At 45.7% G+C, this 20,746-nt stretch overlaps 1 protein-coding gene across 7 annotated transcripts in view; it reads right to left on the bottom strand.

Annotated features, from left to right (window-relative positions):
• The window catches only part of SLC31A1 (solute carrier family 31 member 1), a 71,879-nt gene that overhangs the window by 10,013 nt on the left and 41,120 nt on the right, over window positions 1-20,746 (bottom strand). For 3 of the 7 annotated variants that reach the window (XM_080989668.1, XM_080989667.1, XM_080989669.1), the window contains exon 2: window positions 18,882-19,052. The exons of 1 other annotated variant lie outside the window; for it this stretch is intronic. The gene's annotated coding sequence lies outside the window, so the exon portion shown is untranslated. Of the gene's footprint in view, window positions 1-9,961; window positions 10,111-13,969; window positions 14,025-18,881; window positions 19,053-20,746 lie in introns of those variants that run through there. 3 more of the 7 variants (XM_080989672.1, XM_080989671.1, XM_080989670.1) reach the window with 3 other exon arrangements.

The raw sequence follows: 20,746 nt of genomic DNA, 5'->3' as shown, positions 1-20,746 counted from the left end.
GAAAGAAATTGCTGATTTAACTAATTGAACTGGAATACAAAAAAGGGAGGTATGAGGAGGTCAGGGAAACAAGGATATGAATGTAAGTTATGGAAAGATTGATCTATTTTTCTTTTTCTTTTTTCTCTTTAAGGGTTTTTTTATTCTTTTTTCTGTATTTTGTATTTTGTATTTTCTTGTATTTTTACTTTTTGTTTTTGTGTAATTCTTGTATTCTTTGAAATCTTAATAAATATCATTAAAAAAAAAAATTATTTAAACCGGTTTTAAGAATGTGTCCACAAATCACCTTGCAACGTTAATCCACAGATTAATAAATAAATACTTACCTGTGGCCCTCTAGATGCTGTTGGACTACAGCTCTTACCATCCCTGTCTATTAAGTTGATGGGGAGTCCAATAACATCAGGAGGGCCACAGAATCCCTATGCATGGGGCAAACCAAGCAGTCTCCCAAGTAGGACAAAAACAAGGGCGGAAGCTATGGTAAAAGGTTGGAATGTTACAGGATCCAACCCAGCTCTGAATGACTTTCGATATGGTGATGGCAGCAGCAGCAGCAGCAGCAGTAGTAGTAGTAGTAGTGAGGCCCTCGGTCCCACCACCCTGACAGGCATGCTTGGTACAAACGTGGGAAACGGCATCCTCAGTGTCTGCTCCCAGACTTTGGAACTCCCTCCCTAGAGAAGCTGGACTGGCTCTCTCCTTGCTGTCCTTCTGCCAGCAGGTGATGACCTTCTTGTTCCAACAGGCTTGGGGGAATTGACTGCTTTTAATGAAAGGTCTGGTGCTGTGCTGTTTTTATTGCAAATATTGATATGGTTTTAATAGATTTTATATATGTATACATTTTTTATTTTATTGTTTAGTTGTTTTTAATTACGGTGTTTTCTATGTTTTTAACCCTTCTTGTTATTTATCTGTAAGTTGCCTTGTGTAACGTCAGGCAAAAAGGTGGGTATCAAATAAGAATATACAATAATAATAGTAAGTAACTGTGATGGGACGATGAGCTGCTTGTGTGTAAAATCCTAGTCCCTCAGAGTTTGGTCAAGTTTGCAAACCTCTGTCTGTAACGGAGCCCCTTAAACATGGCTCCGTCAGTCGCTGGCAGATTCCGACAGTGGTTGCTTTCGGAATCGCTTCCAACATAAAAGCTCCTTAACGGAAACACGTCTTCTGGACTCTCTGCGTGACAGTTTCCGGCGAGGAGTGGGTGTCCCTACAGGAGGTCCTGAAACCTCCCCACTGTTTTCGCTGGAAGTGTCTCTGAGCCATCCCTCCAGCTCCCTTTCCCTCAGCTCAGCTCCTCTCCCCCTACTGGTTCCCTCTTCAGCTGCTGAGTCTCTCCCAACCTGTGTGAGCCCTTTCACTTCCCTTCCTTCCGATGGCAGTTCCCTGACATCCACCTCCCCTCCAGGGCCCCCTTCATCCCCTCTCGCCCCCTCCTCTACGGGCGGTGAGGAGGCAAAACCCCGGAATGAACTTCCTTCATCTTCCGATGTCCCGAACACTTCTCTCCACCTGTTGCGGTTCCTGGTCTCGAAGTACTCCTCCTCCTCAGAGTCCATCTCCCCTTCCCCTTCCGATTCCGAGAATCCTTCCAACTCCTCCTCCTCATCGGTGGTCCCAAAGTATTCCCTCCGGAACCTCTCCACAGGCTGAGGTTTCCTTGGGAACCTTTGATGGAACGTTTCTATCAATACCTCGTCATTGATATCTTCTGCCATTACCCAAGTGTTTTCTGACTCCGGTTCTCCTTCCCACGCTACCAAATACTCCACCTGATCCCCCTTCCATCTGGCGTCGAGGATTTCTGCCACATGGCTGCTGCATTCCCTTTCTTCTATGACCGGTCCCCGAGTGGCCATCCCTTCTCGTCCCCCCTCATACGGTGACAGTAACGACCTGTGAAATACTGGGTGCAGTTTCATGTGGTTGGGTAACCGGAGCCTGAAAGCCACTGGGTTGACCTGTTGAATGACCTCAAAGGGACCCAATCTCCTGGGTCTTAATTTCTTACCACCTCCTTTGAACGGCAACCCTTGGGTTGACAGCCACACCCTATCTCCCACCCTTATGGTTTCACCTTCCCTTCGGTTCTTGTCTGCCTGCCTCTTGTATTCTTCCTTCGCCCTTTCTAAGTTGAGTTGGAGCTGACGATGGATTGCTTCCATTTCTTCTACAAAATGCTCGGCTGCCGGGACACCCCATCTCTCCCCTTCTCCCCCTGGGAAAGCCCTGGGATGACACCCATAATTAGCCAAGAAGGGGCTCATCCCTGTGGACACATTCTCGGCATTGTTGTAGGCAAATTCCGCCAGCGCCAACTTTTCTACCCAGTCATTCTCTCTGTCATTGACATAACACCTCAGGTATTGCTGGAGGACCCCGTTTGCTCTTTCCGCCTGCCCGTTGGTTTCAGGGTGCCGGGCAGTCGAAAAGTTGACCTCCACCTGCAGTAAGCTCATGAGCTTCCTCCAGAACCTGGAAGTAAATTGTTTTCCTCGGTCTGAGACCACCCTCAATGGCACCCCGTGCAACCTAAAAATGTGTTCTACAAATAACTTCGCTGTCTCTTCCGCCGTGACTGCATGCGAGCAGGCTACAAAGTGGCACATCTTTGTTAGTAGGTCTACCACCACCATGATGGCTGTTTTCCCCTTGGACTTCGGCAGATCAGTCATAAAATCTATCGACACTGCCTCCCAAGGTCGTTCTGGGGTTGGTAAGGGTTCTAATAGCCCCGCCGGTGCCCGCCTCTCCCCTTTGGCTCGCTGGCATTGCTCACACCCTCTTACATACTCCCGTACATCTTCCCTCACCTTAGGCCACCAAAATTCCCTGGTGACCAACCACATGGTTTTGTGTTGTCCAAAATGCCCCGCCGTGGGGCTGTCGTGCAACTGCTTGAGTACCCTCCCCCTTAAGTCTCCTTCAGGGATATACAGTGCCCCTTTGTAATACAAAGCTCCATTTCTTTCCTCGAAACCCCCTGGTTCCTCTCCCTCACCCCTAAGACCTCTGAGCTTATTCTGGGCGTATTCATCATTCTCTGTTTCCTCTACCAGTTCTCTTTGTCCCACCAATGCCGCCCCACACACCCAGCGGTCCTCTGGAATGACATGTCTCTCTTCGGGTGCTCCCTCCCCCTCCAAATATTCAGGTTTGCGTGAGAGAGCGTCCGCCCTAATGTTCTCTGGGCCTGGCACGTAACAAATCTCAAAGTTAAATTTGGAGAACTCCTGGGCCCATCTCACTTGCCGTTGGTTGAGCACTCGTGCCGTCCTCCAATACTCTAGGTTCTTGTGGTCAGTGCACACTTGCACCTTATGTTGTGCGCCAATTAGCAGGTGCCTCCATCTCCGGAACGCCTCATGAATGGCTAGTAGTTCTCGGTCATACACCGTGTAGTTCCTCTCGGATTTGTTCAGCTTTCGCGAAAAAAAGGCACACGGTCTCCACTCTGACTCCTCCTTCCCTGGCTGCAGAAGCACCGCCCCAATCGCTCTGTCTGATGCGTCAGTTTCCACTCTCATCGGTTTTTGTAAATCCACATGCAGGAGTTGTTGTTCCGAGGCGAAGGCCCTTTTTAGTTCCTCAAATGCTCGCTCCGCCTCCTCAGTCCAAACGAACTTCTTCTTACTGCTGAGACAGTCCGTAATGGGCGCCGTCAGGTGGGCAAAGTTTCGGATGAACTTACGATAGAAGTTCCCAAATCCTAGGAACCTCTGCACATCCTTCCTTGTTTTGGGTGTTTTCCATTCCAGCACCGCCTGGACCTTGCCGGGATCCATGGCCAATCCCTTGTCTGACAGGCGATACCCCAGGAATTCCACCTCCTTGGTATGAAACTGACACTTCTCCAGTTTCACCCACAGCTGGTTGGCTTGCAGCCTGCTCAACACTTCTCTGACGTCTCTCACATGCTGCTCCTCATTCTCAGAATACACCAACACGTTGTCTAAGAAGGCCACACAATTCTTGTAAAGCAAAGGCCCCAGGACATGGTTCATAAACGATTGAAAGCACGCGGAGCCTCCTTGTAGGCCGAAGGGCATAACTAAATATTCAAATGCCCCCAAAGGGGTGAACATGGTGGTTTTCCATTCATCCCCCTTCCTTATTCGTATCAGGTTGTACGCCCCCCTTAGGTCCAGTTTAGTAAAAATCTTTCCCTTCCTGACCCTTGTCAAAATGTCGTCAATCCTGGGCATAGGGAAAGCCACTGGTTCTGACACTGCATTTAAGGCCCTGAAGTCACACACAAGCCTCGGCTTGTTCGTGTTTTTTTTATCCACAAAAAACACTGGGCTGCCCCCCACCGCCCTGGACTCTCTGATGAACCCTCTCTTCAGGTTCTTGTCAATGAACTCTCTTAGCTCCTGCATCTCTCTGTCTGACATGGCGTACAGCTTGCCTACAGGGAGCTGTGCCCCAGGGAGTAAATTGATTTGACAGTCAAAGGGTCTATGCGGGGGTAGTTGGTCAGCTTCCCTTTCGCTGAAGACGTCGCGGAGATCTGCGTATTGTCGTGGTACCTTCACGTTCTCCGTTACTTCAGTCCCTGCTAGGGTGGCTTGGGCCCCTGCCAAACCCTTTCCCTCTTTGCAGTGTTCTAAGCAATGTGCTGAACCAAAAGAAACCACTCTCTGATGCCAGCCCACCAGCGGATCATGTAACGCTAGCCAGCTCATCCCCAATATAATGGGAGCTCCTCCCAAGGTGGCCACATTAAACGCTATCAGTTCGGTGTGCCTTGCCACCTTCATTATCATTGGGACGGTCTGCAAGCTGACTTCTCCTCCCAACAGCTCCCTGCCATCGATCGTGGTCACCTGCAGGGGGTTGCTTAAAGGGATCGTCTGTATCTGGTGTTCAGCTGCAAACTCTTTGCTCATGAAATTGCAGGAGCTGCCTGAGTCCAACAGCGCCTTTATCTTTAGAGGGTGTCCGTTTGGCAGCTCTAGCGCCACTTCTATCACTAGGGCGGGTTTAGGAGGTTCTGGCGTGGGCACTTTCACTGCTCTTTGGCCTGGCTGCTGTGCCCCGACGGTGGCAGCCAGGCGTTGGCTTTTACTTGCTTCGGTATTTCTTCCTCTCTTCCCTCCACAGCTCCTACCATCCCTTGCCATTCCTTCCTCTGGGGGCAGACTCTGGCAAAGTGACCTGGCTGTTGGCAGAGATAGCATTTCCGGGCGCCTTTTCCCTCCTTCTTTCCCCCCTCACTGGGCTTTGAAACTGCGCGCGCGCGCGCTGTTCCGATTTCCATCGGCTCTGCCGGCGGGAAAGTTGGCTCTGGAATGTCTGGAATGCGGAACTCCTTCCAACGTTCCCCCTTCCCTTCCCGCCTCTCCAATGCTCTCGCCTCCTGGCGCGCTCCTATGGTCAGCGCTGATTTGGTCAGCTGGTCCATAGACTCCGCCCTGGGCGCCCGGGAAAGTTCGTCTTTCACAGCCGAAGAAAGCCCTTCTTCAAAGAGCATTTTAATGGGTTCCGCCGATAGATCGCACCCCAATTTATGGATCAACATGGTGAACTCAGTCCAGTACTCACGGACAGATCGGCTCCCCTGTTTGCAAGCCATTAACTGTCTGCGGACCACTCCCTGTTCAATATCGCTGGAAAACATCAGATCCATGGCGCGAAAGAACTTCATCGTGTCCTTTAGGACGTCACTATTCGCTGCCATCAGGGGTCTAACCCAGTCTCTCGCCCCCTTTTCAAGATGCCCAATCACGAAAGCCACTCGTGATTCCTCGTCAGGGAATTCATCAAACTGCAGATTGAGGGCATATTGCATCTCTGTCCGAAAGCCATGATAGTCTTTGGGCTCCCCCCCAAACTTCTGCACCAATCCTGGTACCTTTCTGACGAGCTGGGTGTCTTTCCCCTTTTTGTCTGCATCCTGAGCCCTCCTCTCCTCAAGCCTCGCCGTCTGCAGCGCTAGCTGGACCTCCAACACCCGGTACCTTTCTTCCAGGCTTGGACCCGCTCCAGCTCCTGCTTCTCCGGTTCCGGCTGGGTTGCTCATGATGCCTTCTCCTGCACAAGCTGCTCACGAAGACTGTCGGAATGCTGTGATGGGACGATGAGCTGCTTGTGTGTAAAATCCTAGTCCCTCAGAGTTTGGTCAAGTTTGCAAACCTCTGTCTGTAACGGAGCCCCTTAAACATGGCTCCGTCAGTCGCTGGCAGATTCCGACAGTGGTTGCTTTCGGAATCGCTTCCAACATAAAAGCTCCTTAACGGAAACACGTCTTCTGGACTCTCTGCGTGACAGTTTCCGGCGAGGAGTGGGTGTCCCTACAGGAGGTCCTGAAACCTCCCCACTGTTTTCGCTGGAAGTGTCTCTGAGCCATCCCTCCAGCTCCCTTTCCCTCAGCTCAGCTCCTCTCCCCCTACTGGTTCCCTCTTCAGCTGCTGAGTCTCTCCCAACCTGTGTGAGCCCTTTCACTTCCCTTCCTTCCGATGGCAGTTCCCTGACAGTAACTTAAGCTGATGTGGCGAGAGCCTCTTTCCTGCCCCACAAACATGCCAAGGCCCACACCTTACACAGCAATACCAGATGCTCAGAGATTTTCCAGCCACTGCAAAAGGAGATCCCTGCACAACATAGCCAGTCAAGTGCAACAGCAGAGCTGCAGCCCCCAAAGCAAAGTGTGCGGTTCTTTGACAGGAAGCCAGTGGCTCAGCCTGAAAGCACCTTATTGTCTGCTGCAGGCAGGACTCCCGAGCAGCCTGGGCAACCCAAGTGAATCCTGGCAGCTGAATCTCAGGGCAGGGAGGGGCTCCACCTCTCGGCACTGTGTCTGCTCTGCACATTAGCATAAATGATGAAAAAGCATGAAGATCAAGAGCTGAATGTGTTCCAGTGCTAGGCAACCTTCTCCGCTACAAGCGCACACCATGTACTCACATGCATATTAAAGGGCTGTGTATAGCTCCAAGTTTGCAACTTTAAATATAGAAACTGGTCCTTGAAAGGCTGTAGCCTGGTGCAGAGCACACACTTTACATGCAAAGGATCTCATAGAGCCATTGAGCTTGAGGGAATCTCTAGTCTAACACTTCGTAAATGTAGTACTACATACAGGGAGTCTGATAGATGTCCATCAAACCTCCGCTTACAGTCTGTCTCACTGCCCAACAGATTGTAACATCAGGGTTTTTCCTAGTGTTTATGTCAGAGACGGGAAACTAGTCTACAGCTGCTATTGGACTATAATGCTCATCATCCCTGGTTACTGTCTGGGCTGGCAGGGGCTGGTGGGAACTGGAGACCAACACTACCCAGAGTGCCAGAGGTTTCCCATCCCCAGTCTAAATAATTTTTCTTCCAATTTGAACCCACTGGTTCAGGTTTATTCTCTCTGAATTTTGTCAACATATAAGTGGTATTTTGCAGCCAATGTAGTTAAGTTTAACATGTCCCACTGAACTTTTTTTGTAAAAAAAAAGAAAGAACCAAATTGGAGGTTCTGCTCCTTGTCCCATTTGGGAAAATCAGCTACAAAGGTACCCATGACAGAGCCTTTTCTTTCATTTATTGAAAACTTTGTTTCTATGGTGCTTTGGCTGTCGCTACATGTCTTTTAACTTCTTTTTTAGATTCAGTTTTACCTGCCTGAGTCTTAAAAATATTCCTATTTTATGAAGATTATTTATGCTTTTACAACACAAATCCCAGGCACGTAAGCCCTAGGAGGCACAAGATTGCAGCCTTAATATCTTTTTTTTCCTTCATTTTGTAGCATGATTTTTGCATGTGCACACAAACAAAGGGGGGGAAGTGTGGGGTAAATATTATTATTAATTGCATTTATTCATTACTTTCTACAAAAAATGTCTCAGAAGCAACTTACAAAAATATAAAAATATCCAACAGGTCATAAATCATTTAAAACAATGGGTTGCACTCAATTAAGTTGGGTAGACCCGCTGAGATTAATAAACCTAAGTTAGGCATCTCCATTAATTTCAATTGGTCTACTCTGGATGGTGCCCTGCACGCCTCCTTCTGGTAACTCCTGCAGCCAAGCTGGTGCCAAACGTATTACTTTGCGTTCCTTTGGACAACATCAGCAAGGCTGAGAGGTGATTCTTATTGTCTGGGTAGCCCAGGATCTCCATATACACTGCCCGGGCTTACACCATGGAGAGGTCACTTTGGTGCTGCTAACACAGCGGTTTGACTTTACCCCCAGAGATGAACTCAGTTGTCTCTTGAGATAGACAGATACCAACAACAACTCCTGGCAGATCTTGGAGAGCTTGTAGCTCGAGTGAATTGGACTGAAATAGTCACAGTGTCTGGAGTTCAAAGATTTTATTAATGCAAAAGCAGGTTTATCTTGGCAGGAACAGTTTACAGGACCAGTAGAGGAGGCAGAGAGAGAGAGAGAGAGAGAGAGAGAGAGAGAGAGAATAGCAAATATCTTGCCTCAACAAGTTGGGAGAGAGAAAACAAAATGGCTCAGCTTGTAGGGGGCAGAATTAACTTAGAGAGGATACAGGCAAGTGCTGGCTAGATTGCTGGACAAACAGTGCCCTCGTGTAACAAAGGACCTAGAACCTCAGAATAATTAAATGTATTTGCTTTTTTCCAATAGGCCAAACATTGGATACAACCTTATATACATAGAATAAGAATACAGTAAAAAAAATGCCTATAGGTGTCCATCCAACAAAAATAAAAACAACAAATCCTACCCCACCCCACTAGAAGATGAACACAAAAAAATCCCAGATTATAAAGTGATCTAAGTGTGATCTAAATTAAAACCAAAAACTTGAGCAAACAGGCTCAGCGCCCCAAAGCTGACAATGTTGGCACCGGGCCAAAACCAATCAAATATCCAGTGGACAAAGTGTCCTGCTCAGATCTCACTCCTTCCTCAGGACCAGCAGAATCAGAACAAGTTTTTTTTTAAATTAAATAAATTTTGCTTATCTTATACAGGACATGTAAACCACCTAAAGCAACCCCCCCACACACACTTCAATAGCAAAACTGCAGGGGAGTTAGAAAACCTGTTTTACAACACAGCCCATCAGCTGTTCAAACGGGAAAAGTCCTACTGGGTCTAAGGAAACACTTGGGCGAGTCTAAGTAGGGCTTTGGATTTCAGCCGACAATGCGCAGCTGTAAAAATAGATTTGAACCAAAACCCTTAAGATAAAAAAATAATAACTGAGTGGCTAACAAGCTTTACTGCAATGGTTAATCCAATGGTTAGTAGCAAAATCTCTTAAATCAAAACACTACACTGCTAAGGAGATTATAGCACCAGGAAGCTTCCCTCCTCCAACATGTACATGTTCAAGGAAGCACAAATCAAAACGACTTTCCCTCTCACCCAACACTTACAGATGCAGAGCACTTACAAATGCAGAATACAATATATTTTTTTAATTCAATACACACATATCCCTCTGCCCTTTAATCACTGCCCTCAGGTCTTCCCAGAAGAACAAGAGTTAAACATCACACTTCTTGGGTTTCCATTGTGACCAGGTTGTTCAACACACACATAACCTTTTCCCTCCCCACCAGATCCCAGGTTTGGAAAAATAGCAGCCGTCCAATGAGGCAGATAACAAATCGTTTGCCACACTGGGATGTTCCCATCTTGCAGCAATTCCACACGAGCAGACAATGCTTGTTAGGAACGCTCTCCAGATTGTAGTGACATACAGCCACTATTTCTGGTGCTCTGATCCATCCCATAAGCAGACAACAGATAGTCCACAGCTCAGACATACATATGTAAATTATTCCCCTTCTATCTCCCAGGACAAATGATATAAACTTCAAACAAATGCTGGGGAGCATCTAATTAGCCCTGTCTCCTTGCTAACCGAAAAAGATTCCCTGCTACACATGCAGAGTTAGAAATAACAGCAAATACATACAAGTGAGGCAGAAGCTGGCAGGTAAACACAGTGTTAGGGATTCTTACCTCTGAGCCAAGCTCTTTTCAGACTAACCTTTTGCCCGCTAAAGGGAGATGAGGGACCCCAGAGCTGTTTATTCACACACTCTCTTGCCAACTGCAATGGATACTCTTAATCTCAACATCATAAGACCAGAATGCTGCTCCCAGTTTATTCAATTTCCTGACATCCTTTTGCAAATATTAACCACTTCCTCTCCAAAGTAAATACTACCACATTTCAAGCCCTGAACCTCAGCAGTTTGCAAAAAGGAGTTGTTGAGGGGAAGAATATTTATGGAAAGAGCCACAACAGGATTCGATCCAAGTGTTTGCCCACACTTCCACAAATATTCAGAGAAATGGCGAGCAAAGAGCTGTTGAATTTTATATCCAGACACACACAACTCATATGTTCAGTCTCCTCCTCTTCTCCTTTTAAAAACAAACAAACAAACAAACAAACAACCTCATTATCTCGCTCCTTCCTTCCCCTTATCACTGCCTCTGTTTGGTTGTAAACCTTTGCTCTCTGTGCTTACGCTGCTCTTCCCTGCCCCCTCCCTGAGTTGCATTATTTTTCAAATTTGGGTTGCAAACCAGGCTCATTTGACACACAGGCTGATTTATGGCTTATGATTTACTGGGTCTGTGACTGAATAATAAAATATGTATTGGTGGCTTATGACAAACTATGTACAACACCATGTCCATTGCCCAGGGTGGTGGCAGGCTGTATTACTAGGAGAACACATATGGAGAGACAATAGAGCAGCCATATTTATTTATTCATAGGACTGCAATGTTCATGGGTAAAATGGAAGAATGGGAGGGTCTGCTTTGCTCCCTCAAAGGAGTTTACGGCTAAGGGGAAGCTGAATCTTGTCTCACCTTCCATCCTATCCTGACTGAAAACTATAATCAAGCTAGGCTGGGGAGATAAGTGGCAGGGTACATGAAAGGTCAGAATAGGGAGAGGTTTGGAAGGGAGATGCAGGTCTGGGCTTGAGCCAAATTTTTCTTGGGGGATATATTTGGTGCAGAATTTCAGGATGCTCAAGTGTCATGGAATATGGGGAGAGGGGAGACATCTCACCAAGATATTCTCCAAGAGACCTCTCTAAACCCTTTTTTCACATTATTTCACTTCCTCTTTTCACTGCCGCCTTGGCACTTTTTGGCTAGGGAAAAATTATCTCACTGGCTATGTCATCCAGGCAATCAACGATCATATAACCAATATGACAACAACATCATGGCAACAGATTTGGTTCTGCAATAGCATCATTAAACCAAATCAAAGTGAGGCCAATGCTTCCCACCCTCAAACCAAATGGAGGAAATTTTTGCCCTATATTCCAGTGCCCCCACCTCAAATACTTATTGCTGCATTTGTGAATGTGAGTATATACAGTACCGTATTTTTCCGTGTATTGGACGAGGTTTTTTGACTCAAAAATCACGTCAAAAAACTGGGGTTGTCCAATACATGGATAGTGGATTGGGGGGGGGGGAGAAGTGGCGTGCCGCCAGCCAGCTTGTTGGCGGGAGCACAGCTTCCCCCGATGCCACAGCAAGCAGGGAGCGACCTGGGGGGTGTTTCCTGCCTGCAGCTACATGGGGGCCGGAGAAGCTGCGCACCACCAGCCAGCTCGTTGGAGGGAGTGCAACTTCCCCCGCTGCGTGCGGTGGGTGCTCCCTGGATTGTTTCCCCCAATGCCGCTGCGTGCGGCGGGCGCTCCCTGGATTGTTTCCCACAAGCAGCAGCACTGGAGCGCAATGGCTGATGGGAGCGCAAATTCCCCCCCCCCCATGCTGCTGCGCATGGGAAACTAGGAAGTGTTTCCTGCCCCTGGCTGCGTGGGGGGAGAGGCTCAACAACTTTGGGCCATCTCCCCTCATTTTCCTAAAATTGAGTCCCCTAAAATAGGGGGGTCTTATATACGGGGATGTCCTATAGACGGAAAAATATGGTAGCATTCACAAGGGGTGATTGTTTCCCATGAAATATGCTTTTCCATTTCAGCTCAGCCCCAGTCCTGTGGACTAATGTGGACTAATAGGACAGTACAGAGGCATGACCTTGTGAGTCATTTCTTATAGCGGCACACTACTTCTATTTGGCCTTTTGTATGTGTGCATGCACATTTATACAGCTAGAGACCAAGTTCCATGGGCAGGAAATTGAAGCTTGCCACCCTGCTATTGGCTATTCTAAAAGCTTGAAATCAGCTGCCAGCCCAGAAAGTATTTATGATGGGCCAATTATCACAGCAACAACATACTTGACAGGCAAGTCACACCCAACTGCATTGAGACAATCTAGAGGTCTACATTCACCGGAGGTACAGGTTTTACAACTTATCCTGCCAATGAGGTTATCTTTAAGCTTTAAAAAGAAGTTAATACTATTAGGTTCATGTTTCTGCATGTTTATAATCATGAAGTTGATAAGGATTTTGCCCAGTTGTGTTTGTTTTGTTTAATGTCTCTCCCACACTCCAATCAAACACTTGACAATTTTGCTATTTTTAGCGCAGATTCAAGTATTTGGAGAGCACTGCCTCTACTCCTGTGAACCTGAGGTCAGGGGTCAGAACACAGAAGCTCATGAGAGTTCAGAGGTGGCTTATAGCTTCTCTAATGTGTGATGCAGCTCAGATTTAATTCTGGAGATAGTCTCCCACACAGGTGTTTTTCTCACTTAATCCTTCTATAACTGAGATGAGGGACCTGTGGTCCAACAATATGGGATGATCATGGGAGTTATGGTGCAATATGTGGAGAACCAGAGGTTCTTGCACCTCTGCTCTGGAAAATTGGAGTTTCCCCTTGAGATCAGATCAAGGTCCACCTAGTTCAGACCTCCTCATCTAACAGTATCCAAACAGGTATTCCAAAGAAGATCACAAGTAGTGACGGGAGACAACAACCTATCCCCAAATCCCCTTTTTATTCTCCATATAATGCTATCCTGGCAATGTGGCACACAACCTTAAAAAGACAACAAAGACTGAACTGGCCACAGTCCCAATATTAACCCCTAATTTCTTCCAAACCTCAAAGGCAACTGGTCTGTATATTTTGCTTCATAGCTGCAATTGGCTCATTGTCAGCAAATAATTCCTCTTCCTCTCCCAGGTGGATGAGAATTAGTACATCCTACAGCAAAGTGTTCCCCAGACAGCAAAAAATACTGTTGTGTTTTCTTCCGATCTAAGACACAACCAATCTAAGACACAGCAGAAGCTCCTCCTCCTCATCTGCTCACATTGGAAGAGGTAGCGGATTCAGACATTATAGTGCAGCACCACATACTCTACTCTCCAAACAATAAGTGAGCACTGCAGCAATCTTTCCTTCCTAGCCCAGGGGATCATTGAGGGTAGGATGCTGCATTCACTCTTCCCATTTTGAAAGAATAAGCACAAACCAGGCAGGAAGAAAGAGGACAAAAAAGAACAATATCTGACTTCTTGAAACCAAAAAAGGCCAGGCTTTTCAGGCCACACACCAAGATGTTCAGCACCAAAGAGTGTGCTTAACATTTGAGAGAAACATAGGATACTTTCTTATACAAAGTCAGAACATGCAGAAGCTCCCCAGACTTTTGGACTGAGGTCTCTCTGAGCCCTACCTGAAGATGCCTGCTACTGAGCTACAGCCCTTCCTCAGACAGTCTCCTCCCAGAGAGGAGCCTGTGTAATGTGCCAGGTGGACCCAGGTAAGCAATAAAGCCATGCGAACCACACCAAAGGGCACAGAGCAATATTGTAAGAGATTCAAACCCCTCTTCCCTCAGCAGATCATCACTATTATTTCCTGGGAGAACTTAAAGAGGCACAGGCTGGTACACTAATGACCATATCAAGGCAAGAATCTAGGTTACAGGAAGAAAAGCACCAGGGAAACTGGCTCCTGCTGAAGGAGCAATTTTATTTCCTGAAACCCCGCAGATATTTTGCAAACTCAATACTGTTGTTCATGAGGTGACAAGAGAATGGACATTGTGCCCTTGCACAATGTAAGACTTACCATACTAGGGGAAACAATACCTCTGTACCTCTCCTCTGACTAAGCCTTTAGATTAGAATGTCATTGTAAAGGAATTGCTGCCACTATTATTTACAGCTATTGCAACAGGCTGTAATGATCCAATTGGCAAGCTCCACCCTCAAGTCCATTGCCCGTGCCTGACCCCAAAAAAGATGGTAAACCTGCTTACAGTGGGGTTCTGCCAAAAGTCACTGCGGCATCAAAAGAAAACAGGAGCAATGGTTTTGGTCCCGTGCCCCCCATCCTCCAAAGAAGCACTGCAGCCCTTTGGCTACAGGCAACTGTTGTGCAACTTTGAACTCTAGAACAGCACCCAACTTTGTCTTGGCATGATAAGGCCAGAGGGCTGGCAGATTAGAGCCTTTGACGCAAGTCCATTGCTTGCTGGGGCAGGTATCTGTGGGGGCCAACAGCCAGGAGCAGTGAATAGTAGGTACCTCCTATGAACCATCACTATTGCCAGTGAAATCTGGATGGAGGACCACATAACGGAAGATAGTGTGTTCTGACAGTTTACAGAAAAGTCAGAAACATAAGGAGGACAAATGGGGCAAGGTGGGAGAAATGAGGCGTGAAGTTCTATTCAGAGTTGAATGGCAAAGTACCCCCACAACATCTTATACACTTTGTACAGCAAGAACATAGGATTGAACCAGACCATTGGTCCATCTAAATCAATACTGTCTACCCTGACTGGCAGTGGATCTCTAGGGGTTTAGGCAGAGCTCTCTCCTAACCTTAACTTGGAGGTACTGCTAGAGATTGAACCTGGGATTTTCTGCATGCAGAACCAATGCTTTCCCACTCAGCTATGACCCTTTCCTGTGCTGTAAAGACTCAACATTAAACACAGCCAAATGTATGTAAACCCATTCTTTATTTTAGTATAGCACATAGCAATTGTAGGGATCATCAGGTTTCAAAACCAGGAAGGACCTCAGCCAAATGGAACAATGAGCAGTTCGGTTTGTGTTAGGAAGGTCCTTCTCACCCCCTAGAGAGAACAGCAGACAGGCACACTCTGTATTTTGGCAGATTATTCAATCTGCCAAAATACACATTAAAGTTGTGGGTATGGAGCTCTGGGATTGGGGGGGGGGGGAATGTAACCAAAGCAAGAAAAAATTGTTTCTGCAATGGATGGTGTCACGCTGGTGGTATATTTTTGCTGCCTTCCTAAAGAAGCCTCTCAAGACTGCTCCTTCTTCAGAAGCCTTCCTTGAATTCAAATGTTATCGCCTTTGAATATTACCCTCTATCTAATTGTCAGGTGAACAGCTGATTGGAGGAGGGCTGTGCGGGGAGGGAAGATATAGTGGTAGCTAGGCCATGTTGTGACAGCATGCCGTGCATTTGGTCATAAGAAAGATATTGAAGTGGTCAAAGATAAAGATTTGCATATATGGTCCGGCCAGTAGGAAATGCAGCTCGCCTTTCCCACTAGCAATCCAAGCTATGTGGTGCCCAGAGGACTCATAGTTCAATGTAAGAGCTAATTTTTCGCATGCAGGAATTCCCAGGTTAAGAGGGATGTCAGGTAGCTGGGACAGACCACTACCTGAGGTCTTGGGAGAGCCTGCTGCCAATCAGCACAGGGAAAGAGTGAACTCCTGTTTGGCATCAGAACAATAAAGGTTTGCAAGTTCCAATAATCTAGCTTCCTGGCTTTCTTAAAAACGTAATGCTTTTCAAGAAATCCTGAATAGGCCAACAAGGGTTGGGGGCTTCCTTTCTCCCCATCTGCTTCCCCATTTCACAGCTGGCAGGAGACCAGCTTTCCACCCTTGCCAACAATCCCTCAGCAGAGCAAAGTTTCCACACAGCAGCTTTCAATGGCACTGACATACAGCATCCAGACCCACTGTGTATACCTGGAGGGTAATTATTAACTCTCCAAAGCTGCTTCAGCTTCACAGTCTCTCTTCTTCCAAGCCATCACCCCCAGGGAGGTTTGAGACTTGAGCTCATTCTAACAGAGATATTTGGGGAGAGGGCAACAGAAGCAAAAAGAGGGGGTGCAACTAACCAAAACCAAGTCAGCCTGCTTCCTCAATGTACCACTATTTCTAGCAATTAAAGATTCTGTATGACCTGTGATTAAGCACTGCTAGCCTAGAAAGTCACATGACCCAAACCTAAATGCCCCGCCAAATAACTCCACAGACTACTCTAGATTAAGAAAAAAATAGTTTTCTGTTTGGAAGCCTCCATACAGGCATGGGTAAATGACACTGACAAAGGACAAGAAGAGATTAACTTTAAGGCACATGAATATAGGCATGTGATGCACATTTGTGAGTGACTCTTTGTATGGGTTGCTTGTGGGTTTTGCAACTGTTTTCTAGCTGTGGACCCTATGTTCAAGTAACACCCACTCTGAGGAGAGCTGGCAAGATTTTACAATGAGAAGAGAATCATTCCTGTGGAGTTAAGGCAAGCCTTTTCGCATTATCACTGTGTACTCTCAAGGCTTTCTCCCACCCTACTGCCATGTAGAGTAACTACAGAACAGACTAGGGGCGGTAAGAAGGTGGATTGGAATCTACTGGTAGATCTCTGAGTGACTTGTAGCTGATCAACTAGATGTTTTTTGTTTTGTTTTGTTTTGTTTTGTTTGTTTAATAAACAACTATTCTTTCCATATGAATAATATGCTGAAATGAAAAAAGCTGAAGGCTAACCGGGAGGACTGTGAGCTTAGTTCAGCTCTTGTACTGAGAACAAATCCCTAGGCTCAAAATGCACTTAGACACATGCCCTTTAAATCTTGTGTATCTTTTGCATCTGACTCTGGTTGATAGATCCTGAGATTCTAGAAAAAAAGAAAAGAAAGAAAAAACCAAGGGGGGAGGACATTCACCTAAGTTTTACTCAGAACAGACCCACTGAAATTAATGAAATTAGGTCCATTAATTTCAATAGCTCTATTCTGAGTTTAATTACTCTGAGTTAAAATTTAACTTTAATTAACACCACCCAATCCAACAAACATGAAGTCTATTCTGGGGTAAGCAGACAAGTCAGCACAAATGAGACTCTCCCTTCTTATCAAAAACAGGCCTGCTTTGGATGCCACTGCAAGAAAATTAAAATGTTTAAGAAGCAAAAAGCAGAAGCACCTAGGCTAGTTACCATGGTTTATCCTCTATGAAGCTGTACATGGTCTGGGACCAGAGTATTTCATAGAATCATAGAATTGTACAGTTGAAAGGGACCTCAAGGGTCATCTAGTCCAACCCCTTGCAATGCAAGAATCTCAACTAAAGTAGGGCTGCCATATGTCCAGGAATTGTTCAGAAAATGGTGTCTGGGTGATTCTTTGCTGAATCGGCAAAATGTCTGGGAAAACCTGAAAGTATGGCAAGTATGGCAAGTATTTTAAAAAAAATTCTAAAAAATCTAAGAAAAGCCCCCCAAAAGAGAGATGTTCCCAAAAAAAGCTCAGCAACTTTGATCCAAAGAAAAACAACAACTCAACAACTCTGTCCAGATTTTCACCATTGGGAATATGGCAACCCTAACTAAAACATCTGGCATCCATGACAGATGGCCATCCAACCTACGCTTAAAAATTTCCAAGGAAGGAGAGTCCACAACCTCCCAAGAGTCTCTGTTCCACTGTTGAACAGTTCCTACAGTCAGAAAGTTATTCCTGAAGTTTAGTTGGAATCTCCTTTCTTGTAACTGGAAGCCATTGATTCGAGTCCTACCCTCCAGACCATAAAACAAGCTTGCTCCATCTTCCATGTGACAGCCCTTGGGATATTTGAATATAGCTATCACATCTCCTCTTAGTTTCCTCTTTTCCAGGCTAAATATACCCAGCTCCTTCCAACTGTTCCTGTGAAGTCTTTATTTCCAGACCCTTGATCTTCTTGGTTCCTTCCTCTGCACATGTTCCAGCTTGTCAATATATTGGCTATCGTCTGACTAAGGTAGAATAGAGTGGTGTTGTTATTTCCCTTGGTCTGGACACTATACTTCTGTTGATGCAGGCTAGAATTGCATTAGCTTTCTTGCTGCTGCATCACACTGTTGACTTATGTCCCAAGCTTGTGGTCCACTAAGACCCCTAGGTCCTTTTCACAAGTGTCTCTGATCTTATATTTGTGAATCTGGTTCTTCCTGCCTAAGTGCAGAACCCTGCATTTGCGCGTATTGAAATTCATTTTGTTAGTTTGGGTCCAGTTCTCCAATCTGTTACGGTCATCTTGAATCCATTAGCTACCTGTCCTATTTGGTGTTATCTGCCAATTTAATGAGCATCCCCATCAATTCCTTCATCCAAGTAATTTTTAAAGACATTGAATAACAACGGACCCAGGAGACAACCCTGTGGTACCCCACTTGTCACTTTTTTCCAGGATGATGATTAGTGAGCACTCTTTGGGTTCGGTCAGTGAACCAGTCAACAGTTACCTCATCCAGTCTACATTTTACCACCTACTTTGCAAGAATATTATGGGGAACTGTCAAAAGCCTTACCGAACTCAACTTCTAAGGAGGAATGATGGGAGACTAGTTATCAGCTGCTGACACTCCTGTCCGCAGAGATCATTATGCCTTGATTAAAGGCAACCAAGGCATATTGACAAAACTCCCTTTTGAGATAAGGGGGTCAGGGATAAGATAAACCTCTCATACGACATAGAAGTTTTGGGAGGTGGAGAACTGTCTTGAGCAAGGAACATTAATGAAGTCCACACACTGTATAATAGTTCTTAAATTAGGACACTAGGTCGGCAATATCTCCTTCTTTTAACTATTCACGAAACTAGAAGAACTATTTGGATTCTCTATCTGCCAGCTAATTAGTGTCCACAAAATAAATGAACTGCTGGAAGATAAACAAGCATTAATTAACAAGCTAAAAATAGACCAAAAAGCTTACCTTAACTACGGATGACTTCAAAAGTTTACAAATGAAGAGATAGCTCTTATCCTGTGTAAAATTTGCAATCTATATCATCTGTAATTCTCCGTTGTTTGTGTGCTCAGCTCTGCTCCCGAACACCTAAGCCTAAACTCCAACTCCTGGCAGCAGACTGATGATATATGTACACTGCCAAGAAAGAAAAAAATGGACTGTTTAGTCAATAGGAATACCACCTTTAAGAACCCCAGGGACATGGGCAGGTACACAGTAAAAGGAGGAAAGTTGCCCTCAGGTTGATTTTTATTTTGTGCCCTCTTCTTATGAAAACACTCTCGATCTGGCAAATACACAGTCCAAGGTCAGATGGATAGCACAGTGACTGGAATCAAACAGCTAGAACAGGGCAATGTGGTTTCTGGGGATTTCTTTTTAAAACTGTGTACATGCTCTAACAAAAGTGTGAAGAACCTTCCCCCTCCCACTGAGGTTGCTGAAGTACAACTCCAATTATTATTGTCCATTGTGCATGATTGCTAGGGCTGATGGGAGTGTAACAACATCTGGAGGAACAAAGGTTCCCCTGCCCCTGCATCTGGGATGTGCTTGCTCCCTTCATCAGGGCAAGGAGTCAGACGTGCTGTTGCGAGTGGGTCAAGTCTGAGGCCTTCTTCTGACATTAGAGCTGCAGAGGGGTAGAAATTACTCCCTCCGCCATCCCAAACATGGTTAGAAGCCTACAGCTTGCTTTAGTTCTGCACTTGCTGGGTGTGAATACAGAGCCAAAACAAACCTCTGTCTTACCTTTCTGGCTCTGAGCTGGAGGAAGATGATGCAGGTGCAGAGATAAGGAAAGATACCACACCCTTGCATCTTTGTCCTTCATCTTACACCATGTTCCAGTGGTGCAGCAGGCTTTTTGTAGCAAGGGCATGTTCGGGTGACCACAAATTTTGAATTGGCTACCCACGCCACACAAGCTTTACAAGCTTGTTATAAGACACTGTAGAAAAATCAGCAATGCTTCTGTTCACTGATTCCTGGAACTTTCTTGAAATGTAGGCTTCAGCTGCAAACATTACTGGAGCAGTGTGTGGGAATGAAAGGCACACCACTTGTTCAATGAAAAAATCAACCTCAAGAGATGATCCCAGAGTTGGATTATTTTCTATGACATGTCATGGGTGTTTAGAGTAAGATGCATCACCAAACCTCTTAAATCCCACATTTTGGCTACAGCAGCTCAGTTTCCTCTTCAGCTATTTGTCCGATCTAACCAACATCTGTTAGGATTTGAATGAGTACAAAGAATTTGAATCTGCTGTTTCTGGTGATTCAGTTTTCAAAGACACAATTGACAGGGAAAATACAGCTGGCTTCTAAACTCTCAAGTTTCAAATCACATTTTGAGAGAGACTCTTATTACAGAAAAGTTTTTTTTTTTTACAGAGTTAATCTCCAAGAGTGTAAAAGCCTTTTTAAAATCAGTTCTTAATTCTTCTGGGAGACGTGCCTAGCCAACTCTCCAGACAAAGGCATTCTAAACCAGGAGATCCTGGACAACAGCCCAGAAATGGAACCTGAGGCACAGAAGATAACAGAACAAGGGTGCATTTCTGGGCAGAATGAATTAAACTACACCTGCAAAAAGATTTCCTCAGTAGTCAGCACCAATCATGATAGTTCAAGCCTGAGAAGTTCTAGGTGCCACCTTTACACTTATTGGAGCCTGGGAAACCAGATGCCTAGAATACTTATCCACCTACTCCTGTCCGCCAATCTAGGAAGTGCCCTACAACACTGCCACCTCCAAAGCAAGGGTGGAAAAAAAACATTTCACACAAGCCACTCCTATACAATATAGATTTATTGATTTATTTGTA

Source organism: Podarcis pityusensis, assembly GCF_964106645.2.
Source record: "Podarcis pityusensis genome assembly, chromosome: Z".
NCBI lineage: Eukaryota > Metazoa > Chordata > Lepidosauria > Squamata > Lacertidae > Podarcis > Podarcis pityusensis.
Note: the sequence above shows the minus strand (reverse complement) of the source record. Positions and strands in the feature narration are given on the sequence as shown.